General features: G+C 36.8%; 1 protein-coding gene across 6 annotated transcripts in view; it reads right to left on the bottom strand.

Annotated features, from left to right (window-relative positions):
• Positions 1-4,712, bottom strand: part of FUT8 (fucosyltransferase 8) — an 81,224-nt gene extending 76,512 nt beyond the window's left edge. For 4 of the 6 annotated variants that reach the window (XM_031055731.1, XM_005419471.2, XM_031055733.1 and 1 more), the window contains exon 1: positions 4,632-4,712. The gene's annotated coding sequence lies outside the window, so the exon portion shown is untranslated. Of the gene's footprint in view, positions 1-4,627 lie in introns of all 6 variants that reach the window. The other 2 variants (XM_031055732.1, XM_031055734.1) reach the window with 1 other exon arrangement.
• Positions 4,713-20,143: the final 15,431 nt, after the last annotated feature.

Below are 20,143 nucleotides of genomic sequence, written 5' to 3'. Positions count from 1 at the left end.
AGGATCAGTTTCAAGTGAATCACCCTACAATTAACCTCTGTCTCAATTAGATTTTTTTCCACATACTGGCAAACATCTGATTTTTCTCATTCCCCTTAGACATGGTTTATTTCAACATTTGTTTAAGAACAAAAGAAGTAACCAAAAAATCCCACCAAGTCTGAAGTGCAAAAACAATTAAATGAAGATTTTCTTATGCTAACAGGATCTGCCAATTTCAGATGTGTTTATTAGCCACTATTTAATGTAATCCAAACTATAAAGAAGTACGGAATTATCAGTGTACTATAATTACATCATTAAAAAAAAGCAAAGCCAAAAGAACTGCAGAATATTTCTATACTGTAGGTGTCACCTTGACACTTAGCCACATCTTGTTTTTCTCCCCGTGACAACTACAATTTCTTTCACTCAGCAGCAAAAAGTGTACAACACTATCACCCCCTCTTTCCATTTCATCTAAAAATTATAATACTAAATAAAAAGTCGTAACTCACAGATACATTTATCCCACATACACTATCTCTTTATATTTCATACTATAAACAAAATTTTTAAAACCCTGTGATGTACATCCTCACCCATTTAACTGAAAGAACTTGTGAAGCAGGAAACTTCTTGCCTGGCTATTTCCTCTGATCTTGTCATCTTAAACAATTTGTCATTACAAAAGTTTAGTTTCATGTAACAGACTAATTCCAGACATTTTAAAAGGTACAGACTACCAGTGGTATTTGAAATTTGGCTTTTCAGGCACTGTAAAAATAGTACTAATTAGAGCCAATTAATATCCACCAGGTTATCATGTCTAGTTTTTTTCAAGTTTTCAGTTGATGTTTTAGATTTGGACTATTTAAGTTTAAACTCAGATGCATTCGAGATAAAATGTTACTTGGTCAATTGAAAGAAGTATTTAAGCTAAAAAAAAATGAAATAAGAAGCACTGCAATATGCAGAAAGAGATCCTATGCTCCTTCTCAGCATCTTCTGCAAAAAGCTGTTCTCCCTATGCTTCATTCACAAAAGAGATAGACAATTAATGGGGGAAAAACATTTGCTCCTTAATCAGCCTCTTATTATTTCAACCTCTCCTCACATGTCTTGGATGAAACATTATACTTTCAATACTATTTTCTCCTGGACTCTCCAATTCAGCAAGATAATTCTGATTTCTTGGCATGCATCAAGTGCATGGTTACAAACTGGACACAATGACCTAGTTGACTCCATTTCTACCCTAGGCTGTGCGGAGAGATCTACATTAGTTTTACAGTGCTGAATTACAGCACTTTCATTTATTCATCCTGGTGTGATGTTACATTCTTAGAACTACTTTTTGTGCACGATACTCTTGATTTAAGGTAGCTCTTAACCCTCAATTTCTTCCTTCAGAACTCTCAGCTATTCCTTATCCTGGACTCCCCTGTTTTCTTTTTCTTTAATCTAAAATCAGGATTTTAAATTTGCCCTTAATGGCTTGAATCCCATTTTTCCCTGCTCATTCCAAGTTCTTGCTTCATGTTAAATTCTCCTCCAATCTTCCAACCTCTCTGCAGTGTCTCAGCCTGGTATCATTTTTCACTGCAGTAAACATGTGAGTCAATGGATCCATTAGCATTCTCTTTTCTTGAAAAGAAAAACATAAAAGACTGTTGTTTGTGCCTCTGCATCAGAAATGACTTATCTAGAACACACTTTTAATAACAAATATAGTTCAGAGAGACAGAGGAGCAGGAAGCAATCTTTCAAAGAAGAATCCAAGCTAAATGCCTACCAGGATAGAAGAGCACACTGAAGCCAAATGTTAGAACAAGAAACAGACTTCACTGATCCTCAGGCAAGAGGGAAAGCAGCAAGTAAGATCAGAGATACTCCAGAACCACAGAGGGACAATTTTAATAAAACGGCAGGGCTAAATCAGCAACATACCCTCCTGAAAAGGTATTTTCCATCAGGAATCATACACTGATCTATTTAGATATGTAGAAACAGAGAATATGTATCTGAGATTTTAGGTGCCCTTACAATAAATAAAAGTCAAGATATATAGGCCTTTTCCAGAGATTAGTTTATCTTGAAAAGTCTATCACAGATTAATCTAACTTACAGAATATCCAAGAAAGGATAAGAAAGTGTTTTAGAATGCAATAAAAAATGTTGATTTTATCTTTATTTCTCAACAAACTACAGAACAGCAGTTCACAGATGGAATGGATTAGACTAAGTGTGAAATATGATTTGGGGAAAAAAAGGAAAGGCTACCATGGAAACATTTTTATATCTGAAAAGCATCAGGAAAAAATATTAAATAAGTATATGGATGATAATACAGTTTCCCCAAGCCATACTGTGATAGCAGAACATAATTCCAAATGCAGCTTCTTAAAAAATCTGACCGGAAGCAGGAATCCAACACGATCCATGGACTGGATAACCAAGTGTGCAATCCAAGTAGGGGAAGATACCACCTCACTGTAGTGCTCAGTTACTTGTCTCAACCCACCAGCACTACCTAGATCTTACCTTGACACTGAGCTCCAATCAGCTTTCCTCTACTGCTCAACCTCCCTCAGCAGTTGAGCAATGCATATACCAAAACCACTGGCTTAACTATAGCTCCAGGCACTGCAGTTTATAGACCTGCTCAAATCCTTTTAATTACCCTCCCACACAAACTAAACAGAAAAGGCAAGAAGAGGTTTCATGCATTTCTCAAGCACTGTGCCTCTTTCTTGCTAAAGAAAGGAACACATCTCTGCTAAAGACAGTCAAACCACCACCACAGCTTCCAGACAAAGCAAGTTAGTGTGAACACAGAACAACAGGAATTACAAAAGTAATTACATATGCACACATGCATGCCTGCAAGCAGGCTCCCACAAGGAAACAGATTTTAATTGAAAACTTCAAATCAAGATACAAATTGTTCTATTACATAACATCATGTACAAGGGACCAACCAATTCTGACTACAAGTGAGGTTTTGAGAAGTCATGAAAGTTCTCCTACATTTCATTTATTTTCAGAGCCTGGAGCACACAGATACTACACATGGGGTTGGAGAGTTGGAGGGTGAGGTGAGGAAAAGACTGTACAGATTCCCAAGTTACCTGCTAAGATTTTTTTCCATCTGAATCATTGTTTCTACTCCATATCAATAAACCATTCTGCAATGGCTAGGAGGGATCTGGCAAGATCAGCCACTTCTAGTCTGAAACATCCACAGAAGCCTGTTTCTCTCCTACGTCAAACTGTTTATTCCCAGCCTAACAACTCCAAGAGAGCATTACCACAAACTGCTGGGCAAATCCATGGACTGGCAGCTGCCTGAAGGGACGCTCCTACATGGCCACACTTTGCTCCTGCCTGCAGAGTCTCTCTGCCTCTTCTGCACCATTTGGACACTTCTTTGAACATTCATCTGAGCTGATCAGTCCCAAAAGCCAAGAAACAAAACCTTTCCTCTGGATTCGTGAGATAAATCAGGTAACTCATTTCAGTAGGAGTCAGACAGAGAAGAAAGCTGGGTTCAGGAAATGGAAACAAGTCCTCTCACCAACAGGAAGCAGTCACAACAGTCAACCCTGGACACTACCTGGACACTTGGAAAGCTATCACCACATTCTTTGTTCTGGCCTGGTCAGAAGGTCCCTAGAACATTATTTGAAATCCCTTTTTTTTCTTTTTAATAAACTATCCATTAAACTCCTACAATACCACAATACCTCTAAAGTTATAAGTGCACAAAATAAATCGAAATAATTGAGAGCACTTTAGACGTCGCCAGCTTGACAAGCACTAGTGAAGTTGGGTGAACTGTAAAAGCATCAAATCTGCAAAAAATTTGCTGGAACTCAGTCTGATTTGTTCAACTGCGGAAGTTTAAGAAATTTTCACAAGTTTCTTATCATAGTTAAGAATACTGATCATAACAGTCTTTTCTACAATTACATCAAAGAAAGAATAATGTCATAATATTCTTGGTTTCCAAGTTCACACCTGGATTCATGTTTCAGTGTAGGTCACTTCATTCTTTAAACATTCTATTTAAAATGAAGAGAGTTACCTTTCTGCTAACTTATATTTCAATAAAAATAATGTGTCCTCAAACATGACTATTATGGTACTTGCCCAGACCTTCAAAACCATAAGAATCTGAAGCACTAGATCTGGGATATCCCAGAGCACACAATACTTTCCACCCACAACAGCTTAGTTGCTTATAACTCTTGAAAAACTTCATGGAGCAGGACCTGTGCCCAGCCTCTGTAGAAGACCAGCTTACCTCTGAGAAATACATGTAATATCTGCAATACAGATGGAAAGGGCCCAGAAATACTGACAGAGAAATACAGGATTTAGTATGTAAGACAGAGGGTACATAATGAACCTACCAAAGAATTTATCTTTTTAGAGATGAGAGGCAAAGAGGAGAAGGGAGAGAAATAGGTGTACAGAGAAACAAAAGGTGAAACGGGTATCTGATTGACCCATTTTGTCAGTGATCACTGAAAAGGGAAGGACCTGACCTCTCTTTTGCATTTTCCTCTTCTCAGATGACAAACACTTATCGACAGAGCAATTTTCAATTGTGAAGGCAACATCACAAAGAATAAGAAGTACTTACTTACAAGCAATAATTATTGTTCAAATTAATACTTTCAGGGATTCCTCTTCCTCACTTTCATTTTGAAGCATAGGCAAGACTCTGAAAGTAGAAGAGGAAAAGCTCATTAGTTTTTATCACAGAATCATTTAGGTTAGAAAAAACCTTGAAGATCATCAAGTCCAGCCATAAATCCACCACTACCAAGTCTACCACTACACCATGTCCTTAAGAGCCACATCTACATATCTTTTAAACTCACCCAGGGACAGAGGTCAACAACATCCCTGGGCAGCCTGTTACAGTGCTTGACTACTCTTTCAGTGAAGCAAAAACTATTTTAAACAAAATCTTACTTTGGGGTTATCAAGGCATGGAGTTAGCACATCATTTCCTAACAGTTGTCTCACTAATTCAGAATGGCAGCACACTACTGAGCTAAACGTTGATTCCTGGCCATTTAACAGAAAAGCAATCAAAAGCTGCACTATCAAACTCTGAAACAGCAAGAAATTGTTTGTTGAAAAAGCTTATTTGTGAACCTGACTTCAAGGAAAGGAATGAAAGAAAGAAAAAAAATAAACAGGAAACCAATTAAAGCAACAATAGTACCAGGAACAGGAACAAAGGCAAAAAAATTAAAAATGCTTCAGATAAGTGACTTTTACTGCAATTAGAATTCTGCCAAATTACTCTTATTTTTGAATGAAAATCAGGTGATTTTCTATTTCAAAGAGAAGCTTCAGCAGTTGTACTGTTAAAGGTGAATTGGCAACTCTAAAGCTCTCAAAAGCAGCAATAGTGATAAAAAACAAATCTGAATTCTGTGTTTTCCTATTCATGTAATAAATTATTTAAAGTAATCAGCACCTACAAAGTCAGAGCCCATGAACTTCCAAAAATGGAAAGCCTGAGGGAAACAGGGAGATAGCCTATTTTCACTTCTATTTGAGATTGATAGTCCGGGTATACTTGGCTAAGGCACTCAATGAAAAAGTTATAGCTTTTGATGTGATAAAGTATCTCAGAAACCAAAAAATACAACCCAGTTGTTCCATGTATAAAAAGCAAAATCAGAAAAAATAAACTCATTCTTTTATTGTAGCACTCATCAAATCAGCTACACTGCCTGCTTCACAAAAATTGAGAGGTGAAACTTTCAGCTGAAAGTGACTTAAGAAGCCAAGCAGAACAAAATTCAGAGTCCACATGCTGCAAGAGGACTCCTACATGGAACACAGTAGAGCATGGTCTAGAATTATGCTTATTCTTACTTTTGTATGAAGCATTTATGATGTATTTTCTTACAAGTTCATTTTTCCAACCTCATTAACAAGTAGAAGGTAGCACATTATGTGAGACATACATATGGAAAAATAGATTTAGACAGATTGGCTCATGGTAAACATGAAGTGGAAACATTTACATTTCATATAACAAAAAGAATTAAATTATTAAATTTACAAGTTGATTAATTTGTAAGCAGCAGAATTGCAAGCAGTACCAAAAGGCCTTCCAGTCCTACCAGACTGGGCAAATCACCATGCCCTATATTAGTAATAGGACAGAAATAAAGCTCTTTGGGGTTTTTCCCACAGTTCCATAAAAAGAATGCAGTCACTTTACATAAATTGTGATTATCTTAAAACAGCCTGTCTACTCTGAAACACTCAAAACTACCAAAAAGTTTACAATTTTACAGCCCAGTATTGCTAATAAATCCCTGAGATTTGAATTCTATTCATAATGTAAAAACTGATAGTATTTTAAAAAATCTTTGCATTTCTGTTTCAATCACCTGAAGAGTATTTACAAACATCACTAATTAGACAGTTGTTCCTTCCAGGTAAATTTGCTCTCTTACACAGATCTTTTTGGATATAAAGGTCATGAAATGAACTTACAGATAGAAAATTTTAGTTGAGTTGCTGGGTGTACAAAGACTAGTCATTACCTTTTTTCTCTTTTTTTTTTTTGTTAATTCATCTATTTATAAAAATATATATATGTCCTTATAAAGGATTCAATAACATCTGCAGCGTTCAATCCAGTCTCCTGCATTGCAACCAAAACCAAGTCCGAGACATTTCATTAACACTTTTCATGTAATTTAAGTTGCATTTCAAAAAGATACAAAATCTGAAAGCACAAGAGCAAGGTAACAGAGTTCAAGGATGCCATGCTTTAGTGACTGTAACTACAGAAGTGCAACATGAAAATACCTATATCACCTTAGGAATACAGAAGGTTGCAGCAAGGAGGAAGGAAAAAAAAAAACCACTTTTCCCATCCTTTCTCCATTTGACTGGGGCAAACTGATTTAATTCTGACCACAGGCTCTAGACCCATATGCCAGGCCAGGACTACTTTCCCAATACCACAGGACGAATCAGACGTGTCACTCAAAATCCCACCTTTAGAGAATGCATATTGTCTCTGCTTCAGAAGAAGATAAACTATGCACTAAGAATAGAAAAAATAAAAACAATAAACATTCCCTTCGGATATGGACAGGATACCAGTGGAAGATCTAAGGAACAGAATTTCAACAAAAAAACTGAAAACTTTATGACAAATAACAATCATATACTTCCTTATCTGCTCTACCCTCTGAGTCCAGGATCAATCTCATCATCTTACACAGTATTCTTAGATAAATATATAGAAGATCATCTTGAGCCACTGAGTTTCTTTCTCCTCTCCATTTCTGGGACTAGACCTCATCCTCTGATTTTCAAACAAGATTTGATCATAAATTTATGCCTCAGATATATTTATTTTCAGATATTTCTCTCCCATATATGCTCTCACACCCAATAAAGACTACTGTTATTTCTTCCCAGGTCCTACTTGCCAAATGCTTTCTTTCTCCTTTAAGGAGGCAAGTTCAGCCTAACCAGTTCTTATCCAAATGACTTACTCTTTTCTGAGTGTGACTGTGATCACAGCTAATGCCAATCTAAATGTAAATCAACGAATGCTTTATTGGCTGGTCCTAACAATCTGGTTTTAAAAGCTAGAAAGCAGCTGGTGTGGTTTAGAACCATGTTACTCTCACCAAGCCACATCATCTGAGAAGGAAGCAGATGAGGAGCTGGGTCATACAACAGCAATCTGCCTCTGGCGACCAGTCTAGGTCTATCCAGAGCTCTCACCAGTGCTCAAGTACGTGAATTTGCAACCTATTTTTTATTTATTCAACATTTTCTGTTACTCCAAACACATAAATCTACTCCTAAGCATGATAATCCTACCTTCTCTAGTACAAGCAATCTCTGAAGCACACAGACCAGCTTTTACTAAAGTCACCCACATTTTCCACTGCCAGCTTTACAGTTTCAAGTTTCAAGAGAAGTGACTGAACCTATGGTAGGGAGAATACTGCATGAAAAGAATCTATTTTAAATGACTTAAAACATTTAAACACAACAAAACAACTTCCAACAAACAAACAAAATCAGTAAATTGGTAAAGAAAAAGAAATGGAAAATTATTCCTTCTGTAAGCCCAAGTGAGGCTCAGAACATGATTTTTCCAGTTTTAAGAGATAACGTATGTTTCTAATAAAGAAGTAGGTATATAACTGAAAAACTGAATATTATTTCTCCTATACCTATCAATCCATCTGCCTGGTAGCACTGCTAGTTGCTAGTACTAAGCAAATTTCCTTAAACAAATATGGAAACATCCCACGGAGACAGAAGGAAAGCTATTCTTTTTAATGTATATATTTAAAAAATCATATAGGGTTTTCTATATACATTACATAATGGTTTGGTTTTGTTGCTTTTTTTCCTTCAGATTCCTTACTGCTAAGAGCGAAAAAAGCTGGCATATGCAAGGTACAAAGTCAAATCAGCAAACTTCTACTGCCAGAGAAGCAGCTCCCAGGAATCATCTGTTTTGCAGAGAAGTGCACAGGATTCTTTCTGCAGCTCAGTTTGGTATAGGAGGTTCCCCTTCAAACAAGCTTTGATTACCACTGGTTTGAGAAGGACACAGAAGTTGGTCAATGAAATTCCACTTTCAATCAAGCCAGATCTGGGAGCATTATTCCTCAATATTCATCAAAATAAGCATAAAAGACAACGATCTCCCCACACTTGTTTTTCTTTGTAAAACAGTAATTTGCCACTTTGACCTTGTTCTGAGTACATCATTTTCAACAGCATAAATAATAATTAGGAACAAAACTAATATAATTAAGAGCTTATCCTTTAGAGAAGAAAATATAAAATAGCTGCTTTAAGGTACAAAGGTTCTTTGTGATATTGAAATTTTGACACATAATGGTTTCTCAAGGCACAAACTCAGAACACTCTACAAAACTGATGCAGTACACAAAACAGAGCACAATCTCCTGACTTCTTTCATGGACATATTAAAGGGCCAAATGAAGAATTAAGTTACAAACTAACATCTCAAATATAAACACATTTTTAACCTATCCACTTGCCAGGAGGCAGGTGACTCAGAAGGTCATAAACCTATTATTGCACAGTTCTCAAGTTCTTTCCTGCTCCTCTCCTTCAAGACACAATGGCCCAACCACTTGACTCATTCCTCCTTTTTATTTACATGGCCCTAGCTGACACATCCCATTATACCTGGAAGACACATCACTATTGCTCAGTGTCTGCAGGCCTACATTTTTCACTTTACAGAATTTCCTGTACACTAGAGTAATATTGCTAATGCATTACACTATTGCACATGTGATGCAAATTTGGGGAAAATTTGGAAAAACATTTCAAGCACTGGACCTCTTTTAGTTCTCTCAAATCCAGGAAAACATATGCTTCTTTTCCCCAGAGTTCTACTTTTTCTCAGCCATGTGAAGTGCCATCTGTGCTTCCCAGCCTGGCAGGCTAAAACTCTGCTGTCATTCAAATCACCAGTGAGCAAATTAAAGGCAAAGACTGTCCTCTTTAATAAAATAACAAGACTTACAAATGGCAACCTAGATCACAGCTCCAAAGGAATGAGTGGCAAGCGTGGGTAGCTAAAGGGTCACAGGGAGGAGAAGGTGGCAAACAGTAGAACATCTCCAGAGCTTCTTTGTAAACTTCTGCTTCTAACAAGCTAACACAAGAAGTATGGAAATAAAAAAAAGGGTAGCTGGAAATCTCGGAAAATAAACAAAAATATAACAACTGACACTAGACATCTCGTGAGATACTCCATCCTGTTAGAAGGCACACTCGGCTCAGAGAGGACGGATATATAGGGTGGGGCAGGAAGTCTTCTCTTGAATATCTTCAGATTAGTCTGCTCTGAAACACAGAATGCAAAAGAAGCCAAACACTCCGCATAACATCAGAATGGGGAAGTTACAATGAGCAGGAAAATGTAGACCTCCTATAAATGACAAAACCAGAAAATTTAAGTGGATGAAGGAGTTTGATGGAGTGTTGAGATTGTTTATTTCATTTTTTTTTTTGGTTGTTGGGTATAGTTTGGGTTTTTTTTCTAGACAGCTAGCAGAATCATTCAAAGCATCAGATTTAATATTAATGATTCACAGAGTAGGCCTTTTAGGAAGCAGATCACAGATAAAACTAAGCTAACCTCTAGTTAGTAACTGGGTTAACTATTGCATTTACAAAAGTTAACCTGAAAGGTTACATCAATATATTAATGACCAAAACTTTCCCAAACACTGAAATGCAAATCATCATGTCAGAACAAGTCCTGAAATACTTTTGATGAAGGCCAACTGCACTCTCCCAACCTCTGGGAGCAATCTGAGGGTTATCACATGGCTGGGAAAACTTCCAACAGCACTGCGCACACAGCTACCTGTTTTAAGGCTGAAAGATTAACAGAAAGGACAAATCTCAATCTGTGCCAGCTGTCCTCAGTAACAGACAATGGTCCACTTTATTAGTAATGATGCAGTCAAAAGGGATTTGAAATCAAACCAGCTTAAGGAAACTAAAATTAAGTGCAGATAAAGTCTGGAAAAGTACATTTTAAAAAACAGGAGAGAGTAGTAACTATCTTTAGAAATTCAACCAAAAGAACGAGAAAATTGAAAGGAAAGAAAATCACACAGAAAGAACACTCTGTAGACACTGGCTAATGAATGAAAATACTGGAATAAAAGCTGTCAGGAAAACCCAATTAAGAATGTTGTTAAGTGAGAATACAGTCAACATATAGAAGAAATAACAGTCTACAAGCTGAAATGCTGGCAAAACCTATTCATTTAAAATCAGGTCAAGAAACAATTTTTTTTTAAAAAAGGCTTTGAATTTGAGGGACGAAATTGTTCATTCAGTACAGCCTCATGTTTATTTATTACCAGTTGCAGTAATTAGTTCAAAAGAGAAAGTCCATCCTACTAAAAGACAATGTTTGACAGTCACAGGAAAAAAAAATCAGCAAGCTTCACAGAAGAACGACAGTACCATATATTTCACTGAAAAACAACTGTGATTTTGAAAATACAACACAAAGGAACATGGCTGTAAGCCAATAAAAAAAAAAGTCCTATTTGTTTCTAGTTCAAATTTATATAAAAAAGCTAGAGAATCTTGCTATTAATTTGGCAGAATCATTTTAAACTGTGGAATTTAATTCACACTGTCAAAGTTCTGACATAAAGCAGGTGAAGGTTTTTAAAAATTAAAAAATATACACCTTACACTGCAAATACTAGCTACCCCTACAAATACCATTACTCAAGTCTTTTACAGTCAGAGAAAATTTATATTGAAAGAGATGTGAATACACAAGAGAAATACCAACAGAATTATTAAAAATCCTCTACGTATGAATTGAAACAATTCATTAGTAAATTAAAAGAAAGAAACCACATTTTCTATTGTGCCTTACATGCCTCATGCTTTTCAGAAGGTAGAAAAAAATGAAGAAAGAAAAGGGTAAGTTCTTCAAACCCACCCACAGTGAGCACATGGTTTGATTTTGCTATGGAAATTGTACTAGAAATTCATACGTAATTTCATTTTTCCATTAAAGCTTTTCAAACAAGAACCAAATAAAAATCATAGCACTTTATTTCAAAGTCTATCATTGATCAGCTTGAGTGATTCTGCTTTTATTAACTGACTGGTCAAGTAGCAGTGCATTAACAAGATTGTGGTCAGCCTCACTGCTGTGACTCAGACCCATACCAGCAGCTGTGCAGATTTCAAAGATAGTATCAATTCTGTACTGCTGCCACTGCTCCTCCGTGGGAAGGCTAAGAACAGATGCAAGCAGCATTCAGCAACCAGGAAGCTGAGAAAAAAAGGAACACACAACACTGCTTCCCTTGAGAGCAGTGCAGCTTCATGTTTATCAGACATGGAAAATGTTCATGTTTATCAGACGGGTTAATCAAAAGGTAGATCTTCAAACAAATCTTCAAACAAAGTAAGAAGACTATCAAATTTAAGATCCTTGGAATTAAGATCAAAGAAGTGGTCAAGGATTTTCAATAAAAAAAATCAGAAAACCTTTCTGCAATGTCTGTTAGGTGCCTGATAATGAAGGAAGATGAAAATCTGTATTAAATATAATTCCATCAGTATTAATATTATACAGAAAACCTATGTAATTTATATCATTCAATGCAGCAGAAAATGCCCTTAAAATATATTCCTTGATACTACACACTGAGTTTTACAGAACCTAAATGCTGGGAAAAAAAAAAATGTACTAATACTAGAGTACATTTCATTTCAGAGAGATTTCAGGTCTTTTAAGTTGCTGGTATTTGAAAAAATTTTGACATCTTTTCCTTGAGCAGGCTTCACCACAAACAGACTAAAGCAGTGTGATATTAAGAGCCTATTCCTTCAAATGTACACTTCAATGTTCCTCCTGAAGTGGTTGTTATTTTCCTATCTCCCACTTCCACTATCCATTAGCCAATCTTGTATAACTTTCTTACTCCTCTCATGCTTAATTTATGAAGAAAATATTTAGCAAATTATACATCTCCTTCCTACTTAGGGATAAAAAGTAAAAAAGTTACATGTTGATTTTTAATCAAGTTGAATTTAATCTTTTTTTCTCTTTCAGTTAATAATGTATGAAGGAGAGCAGACAGACACTGCAACACATTTACTGTGGGTTAAAGGCTCCCCAAAAAGTGCTTCATTCATACCCAAAGCAAGAACACATTGGTAGTAAGTTGGGTTTCCCTACAATACCCAATGACTGCGGTACAAGCCACCCAATGTGACCAGTATAATCTGGTATAATTATATTTTTTTGTATATACCTCAGTCTATATGCATATAATACGGATAAGTTTAATCTACACTATACATATAACCCAGTTTTCAAACAGCAAAGAACTTCATATAAATTGCACCAAGCTTTGCTTCTGTTTCCCTTTGTAACAGCTGCTCCACTTGACCACAGATCACCCTTTCCCATCAGTCAAGAGATGCTGGCAGACACCAAGCCAAGAAAACAAGGCAGTACTCAAACACCAAGAGACACAGAATTATGAAAATGGGGTTTCTGCTAAATCCTGATCCCAGTAACAGGACACTAGGAAAAGAAAATGGAGTATATGGATGAACTCTGGGGAACATGAAAGAAAATACATTGAGACAACATTAAAAAACCCATATGTAATCTTAAGCCTGATACACAAGCAAAATTTGTAGCAGCTTTCACTGTACATTTAGTTTTACAGAGACACAGTTTGATATCAGTGCTGTCCATCAGTGAACTCATTAGAGAGCCTACTGGATAAAGAAGGACAAACTTGTCACTACACTTCATACATTTCCATCAGGAAATAGTCTAAAGCTGAGAAAGTACAAGATAAAAGACAGATGAGAGACAAAATTGTTGAAGCTCAAAATGTACCCTCAAGTACTGAGTCTACCTTCTAAATAACTTTTCTCTACATACTATATGTGCTGTCACCAATTACACATATGTAATTAGTGCAATTAAAAGGAGACAGACACCTGTAATAGTACAAGTGTCATTAGAAATCAGTTCAAATTACAATATTCCATTTTGGTTTACCATTGTTTATTCTTATATACTGTCACTATTTTTTTATGCTAGTACATACTAACTGTACATCTGGGACTATTTACCTTCAAAATAAAAGTAAGTCTTCATACAGCATATCCAAACACAGCTGAAGAATTCTCAGACGGGAATCCACAGTTCACAGCATTTTTTTACCTACAATCACATTTGACCTAACATAAGAATAAAAAAAAGCCATAGTAGAGCCCTGAGCTCTAGATACAATTCAACACCAGGTCATGGTAGTTAATAAACACCATATTAATAAAATATTTTCAAGCAAAAATCAAGAAAATAACTGTCCAAAGGTGCGCTCCAAATGCTTCCATTTCACACTATTAATGATTTCAAAAAGAACAGTTAAAACTATAATCTTTTTTAATAAGGTATGCTTAAACCAGATAAATAATCAATTTCATTGTGGTTGCTTCTGCCAGGGACAGTAAGAAGTTAAATACTACTGTAGAAGACTTCAAGAGAAAAGCCACTAAGAAAAGGTTAGCAATCTAAAGATTTCCTATTTGCTTATGACTTCAAGGTCTTGCATAACAATGGCACAGAGAACATTAGGTACACAAGCAGGTTTTTACTGTCCTAGAAGTCAGATCACAGTAAACTCCTTTAAGAAACAAAAAACTGGCTAAATATATTTGACTTAGAGTTGCCAGTGAGTGTTACCCACTATTTACAAACTTCTCTGCAAGAAACAATTTTCAGGAACACCGAGGTTGCACCTTTGCTGTCCAACACAGTACGACCATATTGTAGCATTTCACATCAGCGTCACAAGGAAATATATTTAAATGAAAATTTAAGAACTGTGAAAAAGTGTTTCTGTATTTATACTAGCTATATGAACATGAAGAAAGTCAAAAGGCCTGACTCAGCATGAAAGATGTTCAGAATCTGCATGCACCTTCAAAATAGCACTGTGAAATAAATAAGATACAATTCTGCTCACTATTTTTCCCACTTATTTCTAAATATAACCATGTAATTGATACCCTGGTTAACATTTCTGATGGGACACTAAACTATTACCTCCATTTACTAGCTCAGATTTTTTAAAACATAAAAAATTAGTAATATAAGTCTATAAAATCTAAAGCCCAAGATTAATCATTTAATTTTCTAAACAATCTATAGCAAAACACCTCTCCTATGAGGAAAGACTGACAGAATTCAGATTGTTCAGCCTGAAAAAGAGAAGGCTTCAGGGTAACCTAAATGCTGCCTTCCAGTACCTGAAGGGAATCTAGTGAAAGGTATCTCTGCCCATGGCAGGAGGGTTGGAGCTGAAAGGTCTTTAAGGTCTGTTCCTACACAAACCATTCTATGATTCCACGACACTCAGGATATCACACCAATGCCTTAATCAGCATGGCATGACTTGAAAACACCCGAAAATCTGTACTATAGTTTGCCACAGTCAATTTTATGCTCCTCTTCCAAATCTCTTCTCTAAGAAAAGGGCTCTCCACTGGAGAAAGCAGGATGTTAGGTAAGCAAGAGAAAACTGGAATCAGACAGGCCAAGGTACAACAAAAGGCATCCCCAAAGTTAACAAAAATAAAAGGACCAATCAAAGATCAGGTGGGGTGGGAGGGAAATACATGTCACATCAATAAAAACTGCAGGTAAAAAGGACTTAGATTTAATCTTTTTCTAATGACAACTGATGTCCACTTGACATAAAAAGTTGGATAAAAGGGGATTTTAACCACAGGTGAAACCTGTAACTGTGAACAAACCAACACTGGAGACATGCATGCAGTTAACTAATCCGCTCAGCAGGCATACAAATGTGTCAGTTCCCCTTCCACTCTTGTGAAGAATGAGCAAGCCCACCCCAAATAGCCACAGCACCCAAACAGCAAACCTGAGACCAACACAGTTGGAATAGTAAATGTACTCACAATCTACATAAGAACATGTGCCACAAAAGGCACAGTCTTAGAAGTCTTAACTGAAAATACATTTGGTCACAAAACTGTGACTGTCTCTTCAAAGCCAGGACAGCAGGATCTTATCTGCTGAAGGACTTCAGGACACAGTGGATTTGGAAGTAAGCAAAAATCAGTGCTCTGTAAAACAGTATTTCAAACTCATTCTTCAGAAAGTCTAGATCAAAACATCTCTGGTGAAGAGATGGCAGCACACCCTGTTACATCTCAACACATGGTTTTATGACCCTGTGTCAGATTTCAGTCCTTGGGATATTTCCTATTCTTGTTCCAACAGCTTGAAGCATCTAGACGTGTTCAGTGTGCCTAAGGATGAACTGTGAGTGACTTTGTGCACACATACAGAAGGGTCTTAAGAGCAAGCAACTGAGTACAGAACATGTTTTCTCAGCTTTTCTGTAGACAGAATCTGCAGAATTATTAACATTACCTATGCATGATGCTGCAGTACGTTGTACCAGAAAATCAAACAAGCATTTTAAATTATGCTGATCTCTCTGTATCTCAGATGTATGCCTGACTCCTTGAGAGACAAACATTTCTGTGCTCTACTTATACTGAATTCCTCATCTGTAAGAGCACTATCTGTTGTAATTAAGTGAAGAAGGATAAAAGGGCTTTCTCACATGCATTACAAGGATCCTGCTGCCACTGAAAAAAAAGTTACATCAGAAAAAAACATCAACAACCTGCTAGGGGACATCCCCCGCTCCCTAGGAAGTACACAAAGCATATATCTGCAGAATCTGAAAATATTGTCATAGGGTGTAATGTAAGCTGCCATATTACCAAAATTGCCATCCATCTTTACAGCCTGGCGGAGCAAACTTCAGAGTATTGATACCTAGTCCAGCATCACCTAATTGACATTAAAAGGCAAAAACCATTGCAAAGAGAATGTCTAGCAGTTCAATCCAAAATCCAGACTGCTGAGTAGGCATCTGCAATGAAGAATAACTCAAGGAGAACATCTTTCAATGCCACTGAATGCCTCCAGTGGGCCACATGAGGAAAAAGGTGTAATTCATGCTGTCCTAGCTGTTATAACTTAAAAACACCCCAAAAAATAGACAGATCAAAAAGTCAGATGCTGTACTGTTAAAAAACAAATCCCAAGATAACTGTGAAACAGATTTAGTTATTGAACAGAAATGTGAAGACATGCATCGAGAAGACTGTAAACTGTGAACAAGTCATTCTAAACCCCAGACTACAGAAAAGGGAAGGGCAGACCATACTGAGACATGGCACAATACCACAAAGGTGTCCCAGTGAAACCCTCAAAAGTAAGAACAATATTTCTGTTTGATTTTTCTCCTGTATATTCAAATCTTGCCCTAAATAAGAAACAAACGCTTGCCTAGGCAGCTGAGAGAAACCAAAGACATAGGTGCCCTGCTATGAATGGTTTTATACAACTAGGGGTGGGAGAAAATCAAAAAGGGGGTGGGAGGAGAGAGTATTCATCAACACATTACAGCCACATTAGATGACTGTATCCTTGAGAGGGAACAGTTTTTGCTATTGCTGTGTGAGCACTGATTGTCAAACAAAAGAAGTTGTTTAGCAAGCACCCAAAAGGAGAAAAAAAATAGCAGTTAAGTATTGCATATCAGGTATACTACACATTTTATCATCATAAATAGAGGGACAGAGCTAAAGGTTCCAGGCAATCTGAAAGCTCACATTCTGAACTTGGTCAACAGGACTTTTCCAGGCAAAGGGGTTTAAGAAGAAATTTTGTAATTGAATACATTAATAATTTAAACAAATATTTTTATTATATGATTTAGAAACTCTTCAATAAACAGCATATTGGATAAATACTTACTTTAATATTTTTCACATCAATTAAAAAAAAACCTTCCAAAAATAAATTCCAAAAAGCTTAACAAATATATCGGTACCCATACAAACCAGATTTACTTTGAAAAGTTACTGTGTCACTGTGCAAACAAACTACGATGAAGCATAATAAAAGTAATATAACAAACTAAAGATGAACATTGGGAGGTTACTGGCAGACAATTCCTACTGCTCTTTTACAAAACCTTTTGTAAGAGCAATGCTTTGAATAAAGAGTTTAATTCACAGCAAGTCAAAATTGATGTCCATAAGATATTCACAGCAATGTCCCATAAGCTTCTAAAGAGTTTGTAACATGCAGAATTAATAATGTCATGGTGATATTTATTGCTATTAACCTGCTCACAAAAGAAATTCTCTAACATTACAGAAAATTATTCATCATACTATAAGATTATGAAGCAAACATATAATGAAAGCAGTCTCCTAAAAAGCATTTACATCCAGAGTACTGCTACCACAAAGTAATTGTAGCAGCACAAACTTCATCAAGCTCTAGAATGACCAACAGATGAAGTATTTATTTTTACCATGTGATATATTCTGAAAATTATGCACATTATGCTTATAAATATTTAATATTTGAAGGAACTAAATACAATCATTGATTCATGGAAACTACGCTTTGCTACAGAAATCACCATTTGTTTTAGGGAGGATATCTACAGAGGACAGGTTAGCAAGTACAAATGAAGAAACAAAAACATCAGAAAAATATCATTCCTCATATAACACCTCATACTTAGATAACAAAAAAGAAAAATAAATTTTAAAAGAAAAATAAATTTTAACTATATATGTACACCCAGCCTGTTATTTCATAGTAGTTCTCTGCAACAGGCAAGTCTTCTGATTTGAAGACTTTTAGCCAAAAGTCTTCCAAAACAGTTACTGGGCTCCTTGCATCTTAGGACTACATCTTTTACATACCTTTATTTATTCCCTACCCTGAAAATGTGGCAGGGGAGGGAGAAAAGAGCAGGAAGAAAAAATAATCATCTGAGGGACCTAGTATACAATATTTGGGGGGGTAGGAGGAGGGGGGGTGGAAATGAGAATTGATTGCAACTGATTTAACAGGTTGTCAGAAAATCATCACCTTGAAATGATGCATTATGAGCTACATAATATGAATATACATACATATCATGACAAACGACCAAGAGAGATCACCAATTTTTAAGGCTGACAGATACTTCATTGTAAAAGAATAATTTTTTAGTTTAAGTTGCCAAAGGCTTTTCAAGACAACCCATTCTGTGCCAGGTGTCCATGTCAAAACTGCTTCAAAGTTTACACGGTATGCAAAACATATTTTTCCTCCTTCCAAGGAAAGCTACATAAAAATACACTTTTGCCTCATTACAAAAGGTTTTCTTCAAAAAGTTTAATCACTGATATGCTTTAAGCTCTACATGCATCTTCCTAAGAGACAGCAAAATGCTTACCCTGACATACAAGTGAAGCTTTTGTCAAGCTCACTGTAATGTTACTGTTACTGATTTTGTTTTGATATGTTGCAGCTGAGCCACTTACATATTCTGTCTGTACTTATTCCATTCCTGTAAGGCTTCTGGGAACTAAAGATCCACAGGATAACATAGCTTAGAAGAGACCTTCACATGTCCCTCAGTCCAATCTCCTGCTCGAAGTCAGATATAAGAATGGTTGCTCAGCTTTCCCATTTGGGTCCTGAAAACCTCTAAGACAGAAGCTACACAGCTTCTCAGGACAAACTCCTACACAGCTTCAATACTCCCCACGGAAAGAGTTTTTCTTTATATCAAGCCTGAACCTTCTGTGTTTCAATTGATGAACACTGCCTCCTGTCCTCTCCCCACACATCTCCGTAAAAGAGCCTGACTCCATCTTCTTGGTGATGTCCTCAAAAAAAACCCAGTACATTGTTGTTTGATCCCACTGAGATCATCTGTTTCTCCAGCTGGAAAAACCCATCTCTCTCAGCCTTTCCTCACAGGATGAGTGTTCCAGTTCTCTAATCATCTTGGTAGTCCTCCACCAACTTCACTTCTATTTATCAATGTCTTTCCTGTATTGAGAGTCCCAAAACGGGACACAGCACTCTAGATGCAGTCTCATGAGCACCAAGTAGAGAGCAACAACCACTTGCCTCCATCTGCTGGCTATGTTCCTTCTCAGAGAATCCAGGATGTTGCTGCCCTTCCTTTTTTTAGACTGAGAGAGTCAGGATTGTGGGGAATGAGAGGGAAAGGGAGAGGAAAAGGAGAGAAGGCTCCTGTGAAACCTTAGAGCACTTCCCAGTACTTAAAGGGGGTCTACATGACAGTTGGAGAGGGACTTCTGACAAGGGCATGCAGTAATAGCGCAAGGTGGAAAGAGGGAAAGTTTAGATAAGACACTAGGAAGAAATTTTTTACTGTGAAAATGGTGGAACTCTGGATCAGGTTGCCCAGCAAGGTTGTGGATACCCCATCCCTGGAAGTGTACAAGGCCAGGCTGGATGGGGCTCTGAGCAACCTGGTCTAGTGGAAGGTGTCCCTGGCGGGGGGTTGGAACTGGATGATCTTTTATATCCCTTTGTATAGGGTGTGACTGAGATAAAGTTCTTTTTTTTTTTTTTCCTTTTCCATAGCAGCCCTCAGTGCTGTGCTTTACATGCGTAGCTGGGAACCATTCCATGGTTCTGCAGGGGCATGCTGCTGCTGATCCATGGTCAGAGTGC

This window comes from Geospiza fortis, unplaced genomic scaffold (genome assembly GCF_000277835.1).
Source record: "Geospiza fortis unplaced genomic scaffold, GeoFor_1.0 scaffold66, whole genome shotgun sequence".
Classification (NCBI taxonomy): domain Eukaryota; kingdom Metazoa; phylum Chordata; class Aves; order Passeriformes; family Thraupidae; genus Geospiza; species Geospiza fortis.
Note: the sequence above shows the minus strand (reverse complement) of the source record. Positions and strands in the feature narration are given on the sequence as shown.